This window comes from Microtus oregoni, unplaced genomic scaffold (assembly GCF_018167655.1).
Source record: "Microtus oregoni isolate MIOR12 unplaced genomic scaffold, Mior012 000037F_ref0000500, whole genome shotgun sequence".
In the NCBI taxonomy this organism is placed as follows: domain Eukaryota; kingdom Metazoa; phylum Chordata; class Mammalia; order Rodentia; family Cricetidae; genus Microtus; species Microtus oregoni.
Window position 1 is genome coordinate 21,763,307 of NW_024543096.1, and position 12,954 is coordinate 21,776,260.

The 12,954-nt window shown below is 43.1% G+C and overlaps 1 protein-coding gene across 2 annotated transcripts in view; it reads right to left on the bottom strand.

Moving 5' to 3' along the window:
• Stk39 (serine/threonine kinase 39) overlaps positions 1-12,954 on the bottom strand; it is a 249,286-nt gene that overhangs the window by 109,068 nt on the left and 127,264 nt on the right. The window lies entirely within an intron of this gene.

Below are 12,954 nucleotides of genomic sequence, written 5' to 3' on the forward strand. Positions count from 1 at the left end.
TGCCCCACTGTCTGGCACAAGGAGAATGATAACAAAGCAAAATAGGTACTTTCTCTGAGGAAATGGAGTCAATACAATTCACAGAAACCCACAGCTTTGGTGTGCTTGTTTTTGTTTATGTTTTATTGGTGTTTGTATTACAAAATATTATCAGGTTGGACTAAAACAAAGAATACAGAGCGAAAGAGGAGCTTCAGACACCCAACACGCAAAGAGGCTTCAGTACGCAAGCATGCAATAGAGCCCTTCAGGTATCCAAACCAGCCAACGGGAAGTTACTAAGAAGCTACTGGGCTCCAAAACACTGAATCTTTTCTATATACAAAGGACGTTAACACAACTGAGCATCTGAATACTCCATAAAATGGTAGAAGAGGATATGACATCAGGAACCTGGGAAATTCCGAAGTTGCCAAATATCTGTGTGCTTCTTCATTGCCACTTTTGGACTAACTATCTCATAGGATGCCTGCCGCCACAGGGTATCTGTAGCACACGGGGAGCAAATGCGCGTCTCTTAAGTTTAGAGGCCTTCACAACAGAACCCAAGGAGCTAGAGTTATGGAACTGATTCCAAAGAGCCTCCTCTGTACTCAGACCAAGTTTTGAAGATGAAGCTTTTATTTGCGGTTGAGCCTGATATTATTATGGTAAGGTAAGGCTTTTGGAGGGTATGGGTCTTACAAATACAAGGTTGTATTTTATATACCCCAGAGAGAGGTAAGCTGTCACGGTCAGAAGAGACATGGAGGGCAGGTTGTTTTACACCCAACGAAACCCATAAGGACTTCTTTCTGCAGTCCTAGACGTTCTGCTAGACTCACGTCACTCCCCTATCAAAGATGGAGTCCAAAACTGGAAGTGCAATCTCAGCTATTCAAGAGGGTGTCGGGAAGATGGCTACGTTAAGGCCAATTTGGGCTATGAAGTGGGTTCAAGAGAACCCTGGGTAACTTAACTGGAGCTCAGCACCTTTGCCTAAATCTGAGTAGTACACCATGCAGAGCTGACAGAGCAAAGCAGGCCTGAGCAGCAGGGCTCCCAGGTCAGTCACAAAAGGTGACACTGACAAGGATATGTAACCTATAACTGCATCCATACAACTTCACCAAGGTCACTGCAATACTTGTTGTCATGGTTCCCAGGTGTCACACAAGAATCCTGTGTGCTCTGCGGCCTCCGGGCTACCAAACAGTCCAGATGAGGCCCCATGTAGCTGCAGCTGTCTGAAGCCAGACAGCAACCTGCCAGGGCTTTCCCTAATTCCTGACCCTGGGAAAACAGGAGACCTTCAAGAAGAACTGTTGCTGTCTAAGGCCCTCAAATTTATGGTGATGTGCCACAAAGAAATGAACAATCAAGGTAAGGATTGATGAAGGAACTCGGTCGATTTCATTGTCCTTTCTGAACACCGTGACTCTTTACAGATCAGTAAGTGTAGTTGATAACCCTCACTATGCCGACAGCAGATCTGACCACACTTTGCTCTCAGGTAGCATTTTCCAGCTGTAGACACGCTGGGCCCATGAAATCCCATTTTAATTCACACTAGCAAATTATTTCCATCTGACTATGTTACTGCACATTAAAACCTTGAGAACAAAACAAACTTACTGCTATTAATCAGAGATAAGCAGCTACTGCTAAACCTTGGCCCTTATCCTCAGTGATTCCTATTAACACCTCTTAAACCACTGTGCATATTGCCCCGAGAAAACTTGGCAGCCCTTTCTCTGGAGCATAAAGGGCGGCAGAGATGAGGACATCAGGGTCTCCTACAGGTGATTAGAAAAGGTTGGCAAAACCAGAGGACACTGTGAAGTTAATAGTGAGTAGTCCCAAACACTGAAGGACGCTGTGCAGAGGTGCCTCATAATCCTCCAGCATTTTCTCCTGCGGGGGAAAAAAACTGATAAATGTTGCTCTTCAGATAGCGACAAAAGACTTCTGTAATGCTGGAAATCCAACATGAAAGGGTGGTGTCTTCAAAGAGAATGGAGGAAATTCTTTCGAAGAAGCAGCCCAAAACAGAAAGGCAATTAGACTTCTTACTCTGTTTTAATCCCATCAATCCTGCAGTATGGCATTTCTCCAAGCAAGGGTGACAAAGAACAATGACAACAGCTACCAGCCACGAAAGCAGCATCCAATTTTGCAACCATTGTCTTTGCGAACTAAAACTTTAATCTGGAATGGGTGCCAAGCTAATACACGTAACTTCAGCTAATAAAGAACAACGGGAACACTCCGCCCCAGTAAGACAAGCAACACAAATCAAGGAGACAGCCTTCTCATAAAACGGAAGGAAAAGGAGAAAATAACGTTTGGCTCTGGAGCTGAGTAGAAGCTGCCTGGGTTCTGCAGCAAGTTACGAGGAAACTTAACTGTGGAAGGAGAGATGGGGACCAAGGAAGACGCGGGAGCTCCCAGAGGGCAGGATCACTCAGAACTGAAACGAGAAGCATTCGAAGAGAAAACTGAGAAGCAAGGTGGCTCTCAGTCTCCACTCTGTGTCAACCTGGCTCTGCTATGGTCCACAGTCACTCAATCAAAAGCTTATGAAGGCCTTTAGCCCATGTGATTAAAACCCACAATCAAAACAAGGGAAAGTATCCTTGATACACTGGCTGGGCCTGATCCAGTCCGTGCAAAGCCTTCCAAACCTAGCCAGGACTCTTCTGAAGAAGTTACCTCCTAACAGCTTCTCACATGCTTCAGAGTGCCAGCTGGCCCTTTCCAACAGCCAGCCCTGTGGATTCCAGCCCCACAGTTCATGCTGTGCGGCCAATCTCTTCCTGGGTCTCCTATGGGTTCTGTTTCTCTGGCTGAAGCTCAACCGACCCACTCGCTCTATCTTGCAGCCTCGTTACTGGTATTTACAAACAAAGGCACATTAACCACCAGAAGCTCAGCACTGGCATCCTCTGGCTGTCTGTTAAGGGAAAATGGTATCATCCCCCAGCAGAACTTAAAAAGAAACCTGAAACAGTCTACCTGAGCCAACGGGCGCTCACCAACTCCAACCAGACTAGGAAGGAACAAGCATAGGACCAAACTAGTCCCTCTGAATGTGGTTGACAGTTGTATGGCTGGGGCAGTAGTGTGTATGTAAAAGAGAGTAAAGGAAGGGCTTTTCCAGGGCGAGAAGCACAATGCAACTCGCAAGCACTAGAATGACTTGAGCGAGGTTTCTGACAGCCTGACATCATGACAGGAGTCAGAAGGAGAGCATCAGCTTAGCTTCTCTGGCATCTGTGACTAACAGCGTGACAACTCAGGATCCCCACCATCTTTATCAGCTGATTTCCACTCCGTGGTTTCGACAGTGAAAATTCCCAGGCATCACAAATGACTCGCTCCACTGAGTGAAACTATTACCAAGACACTTTACCACATAGGAACTGCAGTTTATTTGGTAAGAAAAATATTTTCCCAATGTTTTTATTTATCTCTAGTTCTTTTGTATAATAAATTTTATGGAAAAAAAAGAAATGTACTTAATGACACAAGTTCGTGTTTATTAATGTTCTGCCCTACAATTTCTCCCTGTCAATTGGCTGAATTTGTGGGCTTCCACATTATTCTACCAAATAAGATTCTGGGTTTGGTTTGCTTTGATTTGGTTTTTGTTTCAGCTAGCACTTGCTACAGAATTACAAAGAAACTGGGAACATATTCTAGAATCTAAGAAAATTAGGATCTGGGAAGGAGCAGGCTCTGGGGGACTGCAGTTGCCTGTATTTTGTGGCATCTAAATATATATTTGCTGATGGAACTGTATTTGTCTGCTGCTCAAAGAAAAAGCACAAACTGCATTTTATAAACAAACTTCCCTACATCTTTTTCCAACACTTTCCCCCAAAGAGGAATGCCCAAGCCCAGTAACAAACCATCATAGATTTCCCAAAGGGATATAGGGAGCAAGCAAGTTTAAAAAGTCCCTATTGGGCCGAGCAGTGGTGGTGCACGCCTTTAATCCCAGCACTTGGGGGGCAGAGGCGAGTGGATCTCTGTGAGTTCAAGGCCAGCCTGGTCTACAAGAGCTAGTTGCAGGACAGGCTCCATAGCTACACAGAAACCCTGTCTTGAAAAAGCTAACAAGTACTTACTGGTTCCCCAAACCCTCATCACTCTTTATAGCCAAGATCCACAGACCCAACATCACCAACAGAGGCTGTGGGGACAAAGCCCAGCTCTGTGAAGGGAACACCTCACTGCTGTATCACAGGCACAGGAGAGTGTCGCCAAAGGAACAAATAAAAATCCTAGCAAAATGCAAGACACAAGACAGTTCTGAACCAACCTCCAGAACAGTGAGACTCGAAGGCCCACTATCGTCCTTACAAACCACAGTCCCCTGCCATCACAGACCCTCTCAGTGTCAGGGAACCACTAACAGTCACTAGAGGACAGGGAGGTGGAAAGGCCTAATTTATTCCACCTGCTTGAGCAAAGTAGCAATTGGCGTCACGATAGCTGCGGGCCCTCTTCTAAGCACTTGAAGATCCTGGGAGGAAGGGCGTAGCTCTAAATATGAGCAACAGCAGAGCCGAAGGTGGAAACAGATGGGCCCATCTGCCTCTGAGCGGATACAGTAGCATCCTCTCGTACTGAGAAGAATTCAAAGAGGCAAACAAGTCCACATTGCTTCAGTGAAGTCACTTCCCTTCGTAACCAACAAATTCAGCCCGCCTGTTGTCTGCAGAGGGCAGCCCTGTCAGGTGTGGGGTTAGTTAGAAGGCACACACCCACTCAGAAGATGCCCAGCACTGATGGCTAGACCACGGCTTCCCAGACGGGAGTGTTGTGTTCCCAGCACAAGCCGGAACTGGCGAGAAAAAGCAGTGACTGCACCATGATGTCTGCCTGCAAGAACACGCCTGCTATTTAAATTCTACTCTCTTCCAGATACTACACTGGTCATTCCACCCAAGCTCTCATTCCGCATTCATCCACTTAAGTCACAAGACTGCCAGGGGATGAGGAATCTCTGTGTTTCCATTTCCAACTCAAAGGTTAAGACTCTGAGCAGCCCCCGTGCTCCTGGATGACACAGTCGTACTCTCCCCTAAACACGGCATTTGCTCAGTCGGGGGGGAGGGGCACCTCCCTTCACGACTGGATCAGAGGAACACAAATGCTATACCCACCAGGTTGGCAATGTGGCGGGTGTCTTGTAAGCATGCCAACCCGATAGGACCAGGCCTTCTACACCCTGTGCTTAATGGCACAACATCCACTTGGCTTCCACATAAACTTTATACAGCACACACAGAAATGCACAGATGGCAAAAATACGGTAAAGTGCCGCATATTTCCACCTGCTAATATTCTGACGCTCTGATTTTATCTGTAAACTTCAGCTCTTTCTGACACACTACTGTTTTACTAGTGTGCATTCACTGTTCCAACAAGCACCTCTCACGTCTTCACACTGCCTTGCCCTTCCCCGTCCCACCTTATTCATCCCCTGAAGCTTTCATGGAATGTATGTGTAAAATATAGACTTCACATGAGGGAAAGGAGGTATTTTTGCCTTTCCGAGTCTGATTTATTTGTCCTAATACCATGGCCTTTATTTCCATCTGTTTTCCTGGAAATGAACATACTTTGATTCTTCCTCATGGCTAAGTAAAACTCCATTGTGTTTATACACATTTTCCTTTATGCATTCATCTGTCGATGCACATCTAACACCTCAGTTCTTTTAGCACAGGCCCAAAGTACCACAGCCTCTTATGTGTGAATATGTTAACAGGCACCTCTGTTAGAGAGGCTTAGAGCATCACCCTATCACCTTTCCACCGAGAAAATCATCAATAACTCTCTAGCAGAATATCATATCGGTCTAGGTTAGAATTTTTCCCCACTGTGTAGAAATGTATTTTTTTTCCTTCAGTTTATTTACTTAAACCAGTGTGTGCCAACATGGGCAAACAGCCTATACCTTTAATCTGTAACGTATCTTAAGATCTCTCCTAAGAAGTGCGACACTATATCCACTCAAGCAAGACCTGCCTGCCCTGGATGCCATGTTTTTAACAAAAAGGTCTTCATTGTTTTTCTCTTGATAACTCAACATACTTCTTCCGCAAGGCTCAGATTCCTGTCTCTTGCATTGCCTGAAAAATTAATTCTCAAAAATAAACAAGTGAAGGATGCAGGTCCCACTGTAAAAATCTTTCAGAGTTCCATTTCTGGGGCAACATTCAACTGCGCTTCAATCCAATACTATTTATCTTAATTTATTTCTTACTAAAAAGAGACTCCTAGAGCAGCAGAAGAAATAATACAGATTTCCTTGTAAAAGGCTCTAGGGAGCCATAGATTCTAATTCACGAATCTTCCTAACAAAGACAGGATCTGATCAGCTACTGATTTGAAAAGAACATAAGAAATTAGAGTTCTATATTTTCATGGGATTAATAAAAATAAAACACAGCAGAGGAGGAAAAAGTCCCAGGATCCACAGTTATGTGTAGTAAAAGGAAGACTAGGCATAAAGTAAATCTATCTTCCCGGTAGGCCCACTGCTTTCCTAAGGATCTACTCTTTTTACGGTACTTGCCAATCAATAGTAAACTAAAAACATGTGGAAACCATTATTTTATATTTGGTCTGCACAATCCCAATAAAAGTTTCACAGACAAGCTATAGAAAAAGATGAAAATCAAGACAGGACCCAGTCACGTAGGAAACAGAGGACCCTCTTGAGCTGAGAGTCTGGGCGTGGCCTACACATCTGCGATGTTTGAGGCACAGTGGTCCCAGCTACTGAACTTGCTTAAATTCCCATCACAGTACCCTGAGTTTGCAAGAAACAGGAAGACCCTACATTCTCCATCCTCCTCCTCTGGACACTGCTCCATTTCCTAACCACCCTGCCACCCTGAAGTTATCTATCTATACTCACGCTGCTTCAGACACATAACGGCGTGACTACTGCATCCCCTTCCCAGGTCTATCCACCCGAGACACATATGCTTGTCTTTTGGAGGAGGAAGACTTAATCTATCTCCCACAGGACAACGGAAGCCCCACAACCTCCATGAAGTCTGCATGGACCATGCTCTGCAGCCCCTCCCGCTTCCTGACACGCCAACCACCATTCCATCTGAACTTAGATCACATTGCCTTCGGCTAATCTTTGGGTACAACCCTCCTCCTGCAGGCAGGTTCAAATCTATGTTGGCAATATTTCAGAAGCCCTTAATCATCTACGAATTCACTGGTACAGTAAGGATAAGGATGTGTTAATTATGTTCAAAATAAAACATGAAAATCAACTTCTTGGGATAAAGGACGAAAGGTCTTAAAGCACAGGAGTTACTTTCCTAAGAAAAGCGAGTGAGGCAGAAACGTTAATACTTGCGCAGTTTTTGTATTGTTAAATATCAATCACATTATCTCCTTCATAACTAAACATGAGGCAAAGTATTCAGGTTCATATATTTTATATTTCAAATCAAGTACAAGTTACTTTTATTTATGCATATTGAATGTATTAAATCAACAATTCTCAACCTTCCTAATGCTGCCACCTTTCAATAAAGTTCCTTGTGTTGTGGATGATGCCCCCAACCACAAAATTATTCTCATTGTTACTTCATATCTATAATTTTGCTATTGTAATGTAAGTACCTGTGTTTTCCAGAGGTCTTAGACGATATCTGTGAAAGGGTCGCTCAACCCCCAAAGGGGGTCGCAACCTACAGGTTAAGAGCTGCTGTATTAAATGATGCTGTTCAATGTTTTTAACACAAAGTTGATTCGTATTATAGAAACCTTAGGCAGTAAAACAAGGATGAAATCAGAATCCTTCTCTACGGTGACAGCTGAGAATAATGGTCACTAGCACAGGAGACTTTTGCAGACAGATCTGACCCAAGGCTCCAAGTGGAATTAGCTGTCATTGTTTTACACCATTTATCTCTGAGAGACAATTCCTACAACATCCAGTTGTCCTACAAGTGAATAAGATTTAATGTCCGAAGTTTTTAGTTCGGTTGTAAAGCTCAGCTTACACTCTAAAAATGCTGACTTATACTGCCTTCTATTCTAGATAAAACAAAATCTGAGTCCTCATCTTCAAAACCTCTCAGCAAATGAATCACTGTGAGATGCAAACTTAACTATATCCTTAGAAATGGGCAGCCTAATATGATTATTTGGGGATATTGGAGATCGACTTTGTGAATATGACGACATCAGGCCAGAATTTTCTCCAATTTCTCCATACAGGAACAAAGATGCAGCATTCCACTTACGCCATAATGAGATTTAAAGTATTAATAATTTAATGTATGGGTTAAAGATAAACCTTCTGGGACATCCTCCCTGAGTGCCTGGCACATGAAACACCGGCAAACTCTAGATGTTCGAGTCCAGATTCAGGTAACTGATTCCACAGTAGTAGACATCAAATATTTGAATTAATACTAGTACAGCACAGAATCCTTTTTGAGAACAGTTGACTGAGTCAGTCTATGAAGAAACTAAAGGGAAGAACAAAATTAAATATTTGTTCAGGACTATGTGGTTTGCATTTACAGAATGTTTTAGTACCTATAAGAACTGTGCAAGTGGGCTTTGTGGATATGATCTGTAATATGCAATCTTACTAGTCAATATTCTAGATTTCGTTAATTATAACCCACATATCTGAACTTACCCCATAAAACAATACAGACACATCACTCAATTACAACACTATAATATTGTGTCCAATATATTTAATTAGGATACTACATATTATAGGCACCCAAACATCTTTGACATTTTAGATCTACTGTGCATACTTTACTAATAATCAAAGTAAGCGTCTGCTGCAAGGAAAGGAGGGGCTGCGAAGGGTCCACCACAGGGTCCATAATCATCTGCTTTTAACATCTCCACCCACTGTTTGCCTTCATCAACTCACCGCTGTCCCTGTACAGCATTCTCTCTCTCTACTTGCTCCTTCCCTTTATCCTCCTCCTAGCATTTAAAAAGTGATCACTGCACTCTTTTCAAGAATGACCCCTCAGGTGTTTGAGTGGGCTAGCCTCAGGGAGCCCCACCAGTGCAGAAACCTTAGGTCGATGAGCCTGGCTGGGCTCAGTTATACCGGCAGAAGCATGAGATAACATAAAATGGCTGTTGCTGAGATGGCCAGCGGAGTGCTGGGGTGAGGGAGTCCACAGCAATGGTCAGAAGAACACAGGGAATTAGATAGCAGAGCATACGTGATCATCCGCAGAGTGAAGTCACCAAATCAGACACAAGGAGTGTCGTCAACTTCAAGAGTCATCCAGCTTATTAGCTTGTAAAACCCTTATTATTTGGTGGTGATTTCTGCACACCAAAGACAGATGTTCCTAGAGTGAAGGACACTCTAAAACACTCAGCACTGAACTCTAATTTTTTATAAAGTTTCCAGCTCATCATAGTTTTTGCTAATATAACAGGATGATTTGATTATAATGCCTTATCAGGCACTGAGTTTTATATGACTTAAATTAACAATATGGGTTTGTGGTTGCTGATGACTTCTGTCTCCCTATCTATGTCCTACACACCCCCTTCCTCCATTTCTTCTTGGCTCATTCACACTTTAGGAAGTTGGTCTCTAGCTTAGTAAAGACAGCCTTAGGGTCATAGGTCAATTCCTCGGCTTGTCTCTGTGTATTGAGAGTGTTTGCTCAGTGGACATTGCACAGCTCTAAGCACTCTGCCCTGCCTGTGTCTACTTTTACATTATCATCACACAATTTCAAGTGTGTAAACCAACAACTGTTGTTAAATGAAGACATCCATCAATAATGGAACATTTGGACTTGCTCCCAAAAGAAACCCGTGTGCCTATCAGCAGATACACCCAATACCATCCAACCGCTCCTCTGCTTGAGTTTGCTCACTCAGATATAAACCGAACCAAACAATGTGTGGAGCTCTCTCCATCCCTGAGCTGGTGACAGCTGATGACAGTTGAGCTGTTGCCCCTTTGATCTGTGATGAGTGGTGTTGCTACGATCATTCATACACAGCATTTCTCTTCAATGAGTTAACCTAGCAGTAGGATGTCTGGGATGTATGCTAACCTGTTGAAGAAACGTCAAAGAGTTTTCTAAAGAGTCATACCATTTTATTTCCCCATCAGCACTCTAGATGAGGCTTACTGCGATTTCTCCACACCCTGTCAACACTGGCGATTGTCTATTTTTATTTAGTGGTTATAAAATAGCATTTCTTTCTGAATTTGTTTTGTTTTTCTCTCTCTTACATTGTCCTCTTTTATTCCTATCACAACTTTGAGGAAAGAGCCAAAGCTCGTTTTTCTCAAGCCATCTGCGAACTGGAGAAGTGACAGACTCGGGGACGAAGGCGTCAGCAAACTAGGTACCCTCCGGAAAACATCCTCCCAGGCAGCGTGTCTACAGGGCCTGTCTTCATCCGAGAGCACCACGGAGGCCAGTAGCTTCAGATCCTTCCAGCTGTGACTGTCCCAGACCATAAATTTATACTGCTTAAAACTCTCTTCCCTAAGTCAATTTTCTCTTTGGCTTCATCGTCAAAAAATATCTGGGTTTCTTCCAAGTAGAAGGCTTGGGCTCCAACCGGAATAAGATGCGGCCTCATTTCCATCATGCAAACTCAGGGCCAAACCCGAGATCCACTTTGAACAACTCTGAACATCTCACACTGTGCTTTAACCAGACAAGCCATCCATCTTCAATCGTTTTGAACTGCTGAAGGTGGCAGTTAAATTTTTCACGTGTACCACACTGTGCAAGCAATCCTCATTCTTGGGTTTCTATATACTTTCTTATTCTTGTGTCCCTTTTACCTTCCTTTTTATTCTATTTTATTTTATTCATTTTATTTTACTCATCGAGTAAATTCAGAGCAGTCAAAGTTTGCATCTTGTTAAGCTATTTCAAGTCTTTTCTGAAATAAAGTGTAATGAAGAAATAAACACACCGAAATGTTTTCAAGTCAGCATCGAAATAGCCCACAGCTGCAGGCCCTTTGGTTAGACATGCACTTTCCACGACAAAGTATTCTCTAAGAATCAGAAAGCATTGCCCTCTCTGTACCTTGGCAAGAGGGAAAATGCCTCTATAATAGTCTCAGCTGAACACATGTTCCAAAATAATCCGAGGAACAGGGAAAATGGATAGCTAGCATCCAGCAGGACAGAGAAAGAAGCGGTGATACTGTAGTCTTGGGAATATATGCAAAGGTCCCTCCTCCTGGAACATATACCTCATTAATATTTCTGGCTCATTTCCGAATGTCTAAGATTTCCAAATGCATTTTGATGGCTGAGTGGTGCTATTCAGTGACATAATAGTTTGAATTACAGCGCCTGACTTGCTATGACTTTACCATACTAAAGGAGGAAGGCACCAATATTAAAGGATGACTCACCCAGAGAAAACTATAACCCACAAACGTCACTCAGGGCAAATTGGTTAAAAAAAGAAAACTAACTATAAAGTATGTATACGAGCAACTATTACAGTATTAATAGAATGTTCACAGAATCGTGCCAGTTGGCAAGGAACAAACCTAAGTCTTTTAATAAAAGAAAACAAAAGTTCTCAACACTCAGAATAGCATAACAGCATGTGTTAAATTGTATGCACCCATCTGGATTTTCAAACACACATACACACACGTATATATACATTCATCATAAGACAGGCCTAGGACAATGCTTAGTTAGACTTCAGTGCTAGGGTTCTGGACTAAGCCTACATAATCAGACACTTTTCCAATTAAGTTTTTTTTATAATAAGCATGCATTATTTGTTTTTTACCAAAACAATAAATTCAGGACCCTCACTCTTCTGGACTCGATAAGACAAAACTGAAAACGAATAAATGAGAATTGCAGTTTGTATAACACTGAAGGTCAGAGTAGGTGCACTTGTGTATGGCTTTGTAACTTAGGAGATGGCGGAACTCTAGAGCTGTAAGCACAGGAGGAGCTACACATGCTACATATGTGTTTGTGTATGTGCATGTGCCCATGGCGAGGGATGGATGGGTGTTTGTGAAGGCGCAGAGTCTGGCTGAAGGAAGGAAGCTTTCCGTAAAAGGGCTCTAGTGGTGGAGACCTGTATCATTCATTCTTCAGGGGCCACGATTTAGAGCTCCACTTTGACATACTCATTGAAGAATGCTGTAGATGAGGATTCTACTACAATAAATTTCTTACCAAGGCTGTTTGGTCAGATTTGCCTAAATAACTACTGGTATGGCCCTTTACCACACACCTCCCGTCTCAACACGTGCCTTTTAGAATAACTCAGCAAATACATAATGGCTCGTGTGTAAAGGTAACTGCTGAAGCAGTGTCTGTAACTGCAAAAACCTGAGAAAACTCAAGTACCAAACGACAGATGCCTGAGTGTAAACATTCCAATAGGCTATATTACACAGCAATGAAAAGGAGGGAGTTGTGTGAAGAGTGTGAACATACATTCGGTAGGGGGAAAACAAAGCAGAAACTGGGTATGTATGAGCTTTTATATGTTAATAAACCTTACGTCATATTTTTTATATTTGATCAAACAAACTTGAAAATTAATTTCCAGCAGGCCACCTGTCGGGCTGCTAGGTTGAACTTGCTGCATCATAGACTCCTGTGTTTGCCTGAAATTGCACCTGTGTAAGAATGGAAGGGAGCTCAGTCGATCCTACACATCCCAACAAAGCTCACAGTGTCCCCACTGTCCTGCAGCCTAATATTCACCAGCAGCCATACGAACTGGCATTCCCTCTGGAACAGACTGAGTGGACTATTCAGCAAACAGAGAACTGGCTCTGGACTGTGCAGGTGACATGGAGAGAAGACAGAAGAACGTGACTGGTCGAGACACAGTCTGTGAGCTGTGTATTGTTCTCCAGTGGGCCCACTTCAGAAAATCCCCGAGGACACGTGATCTAAGTGGCCTAAACAGACTGCCA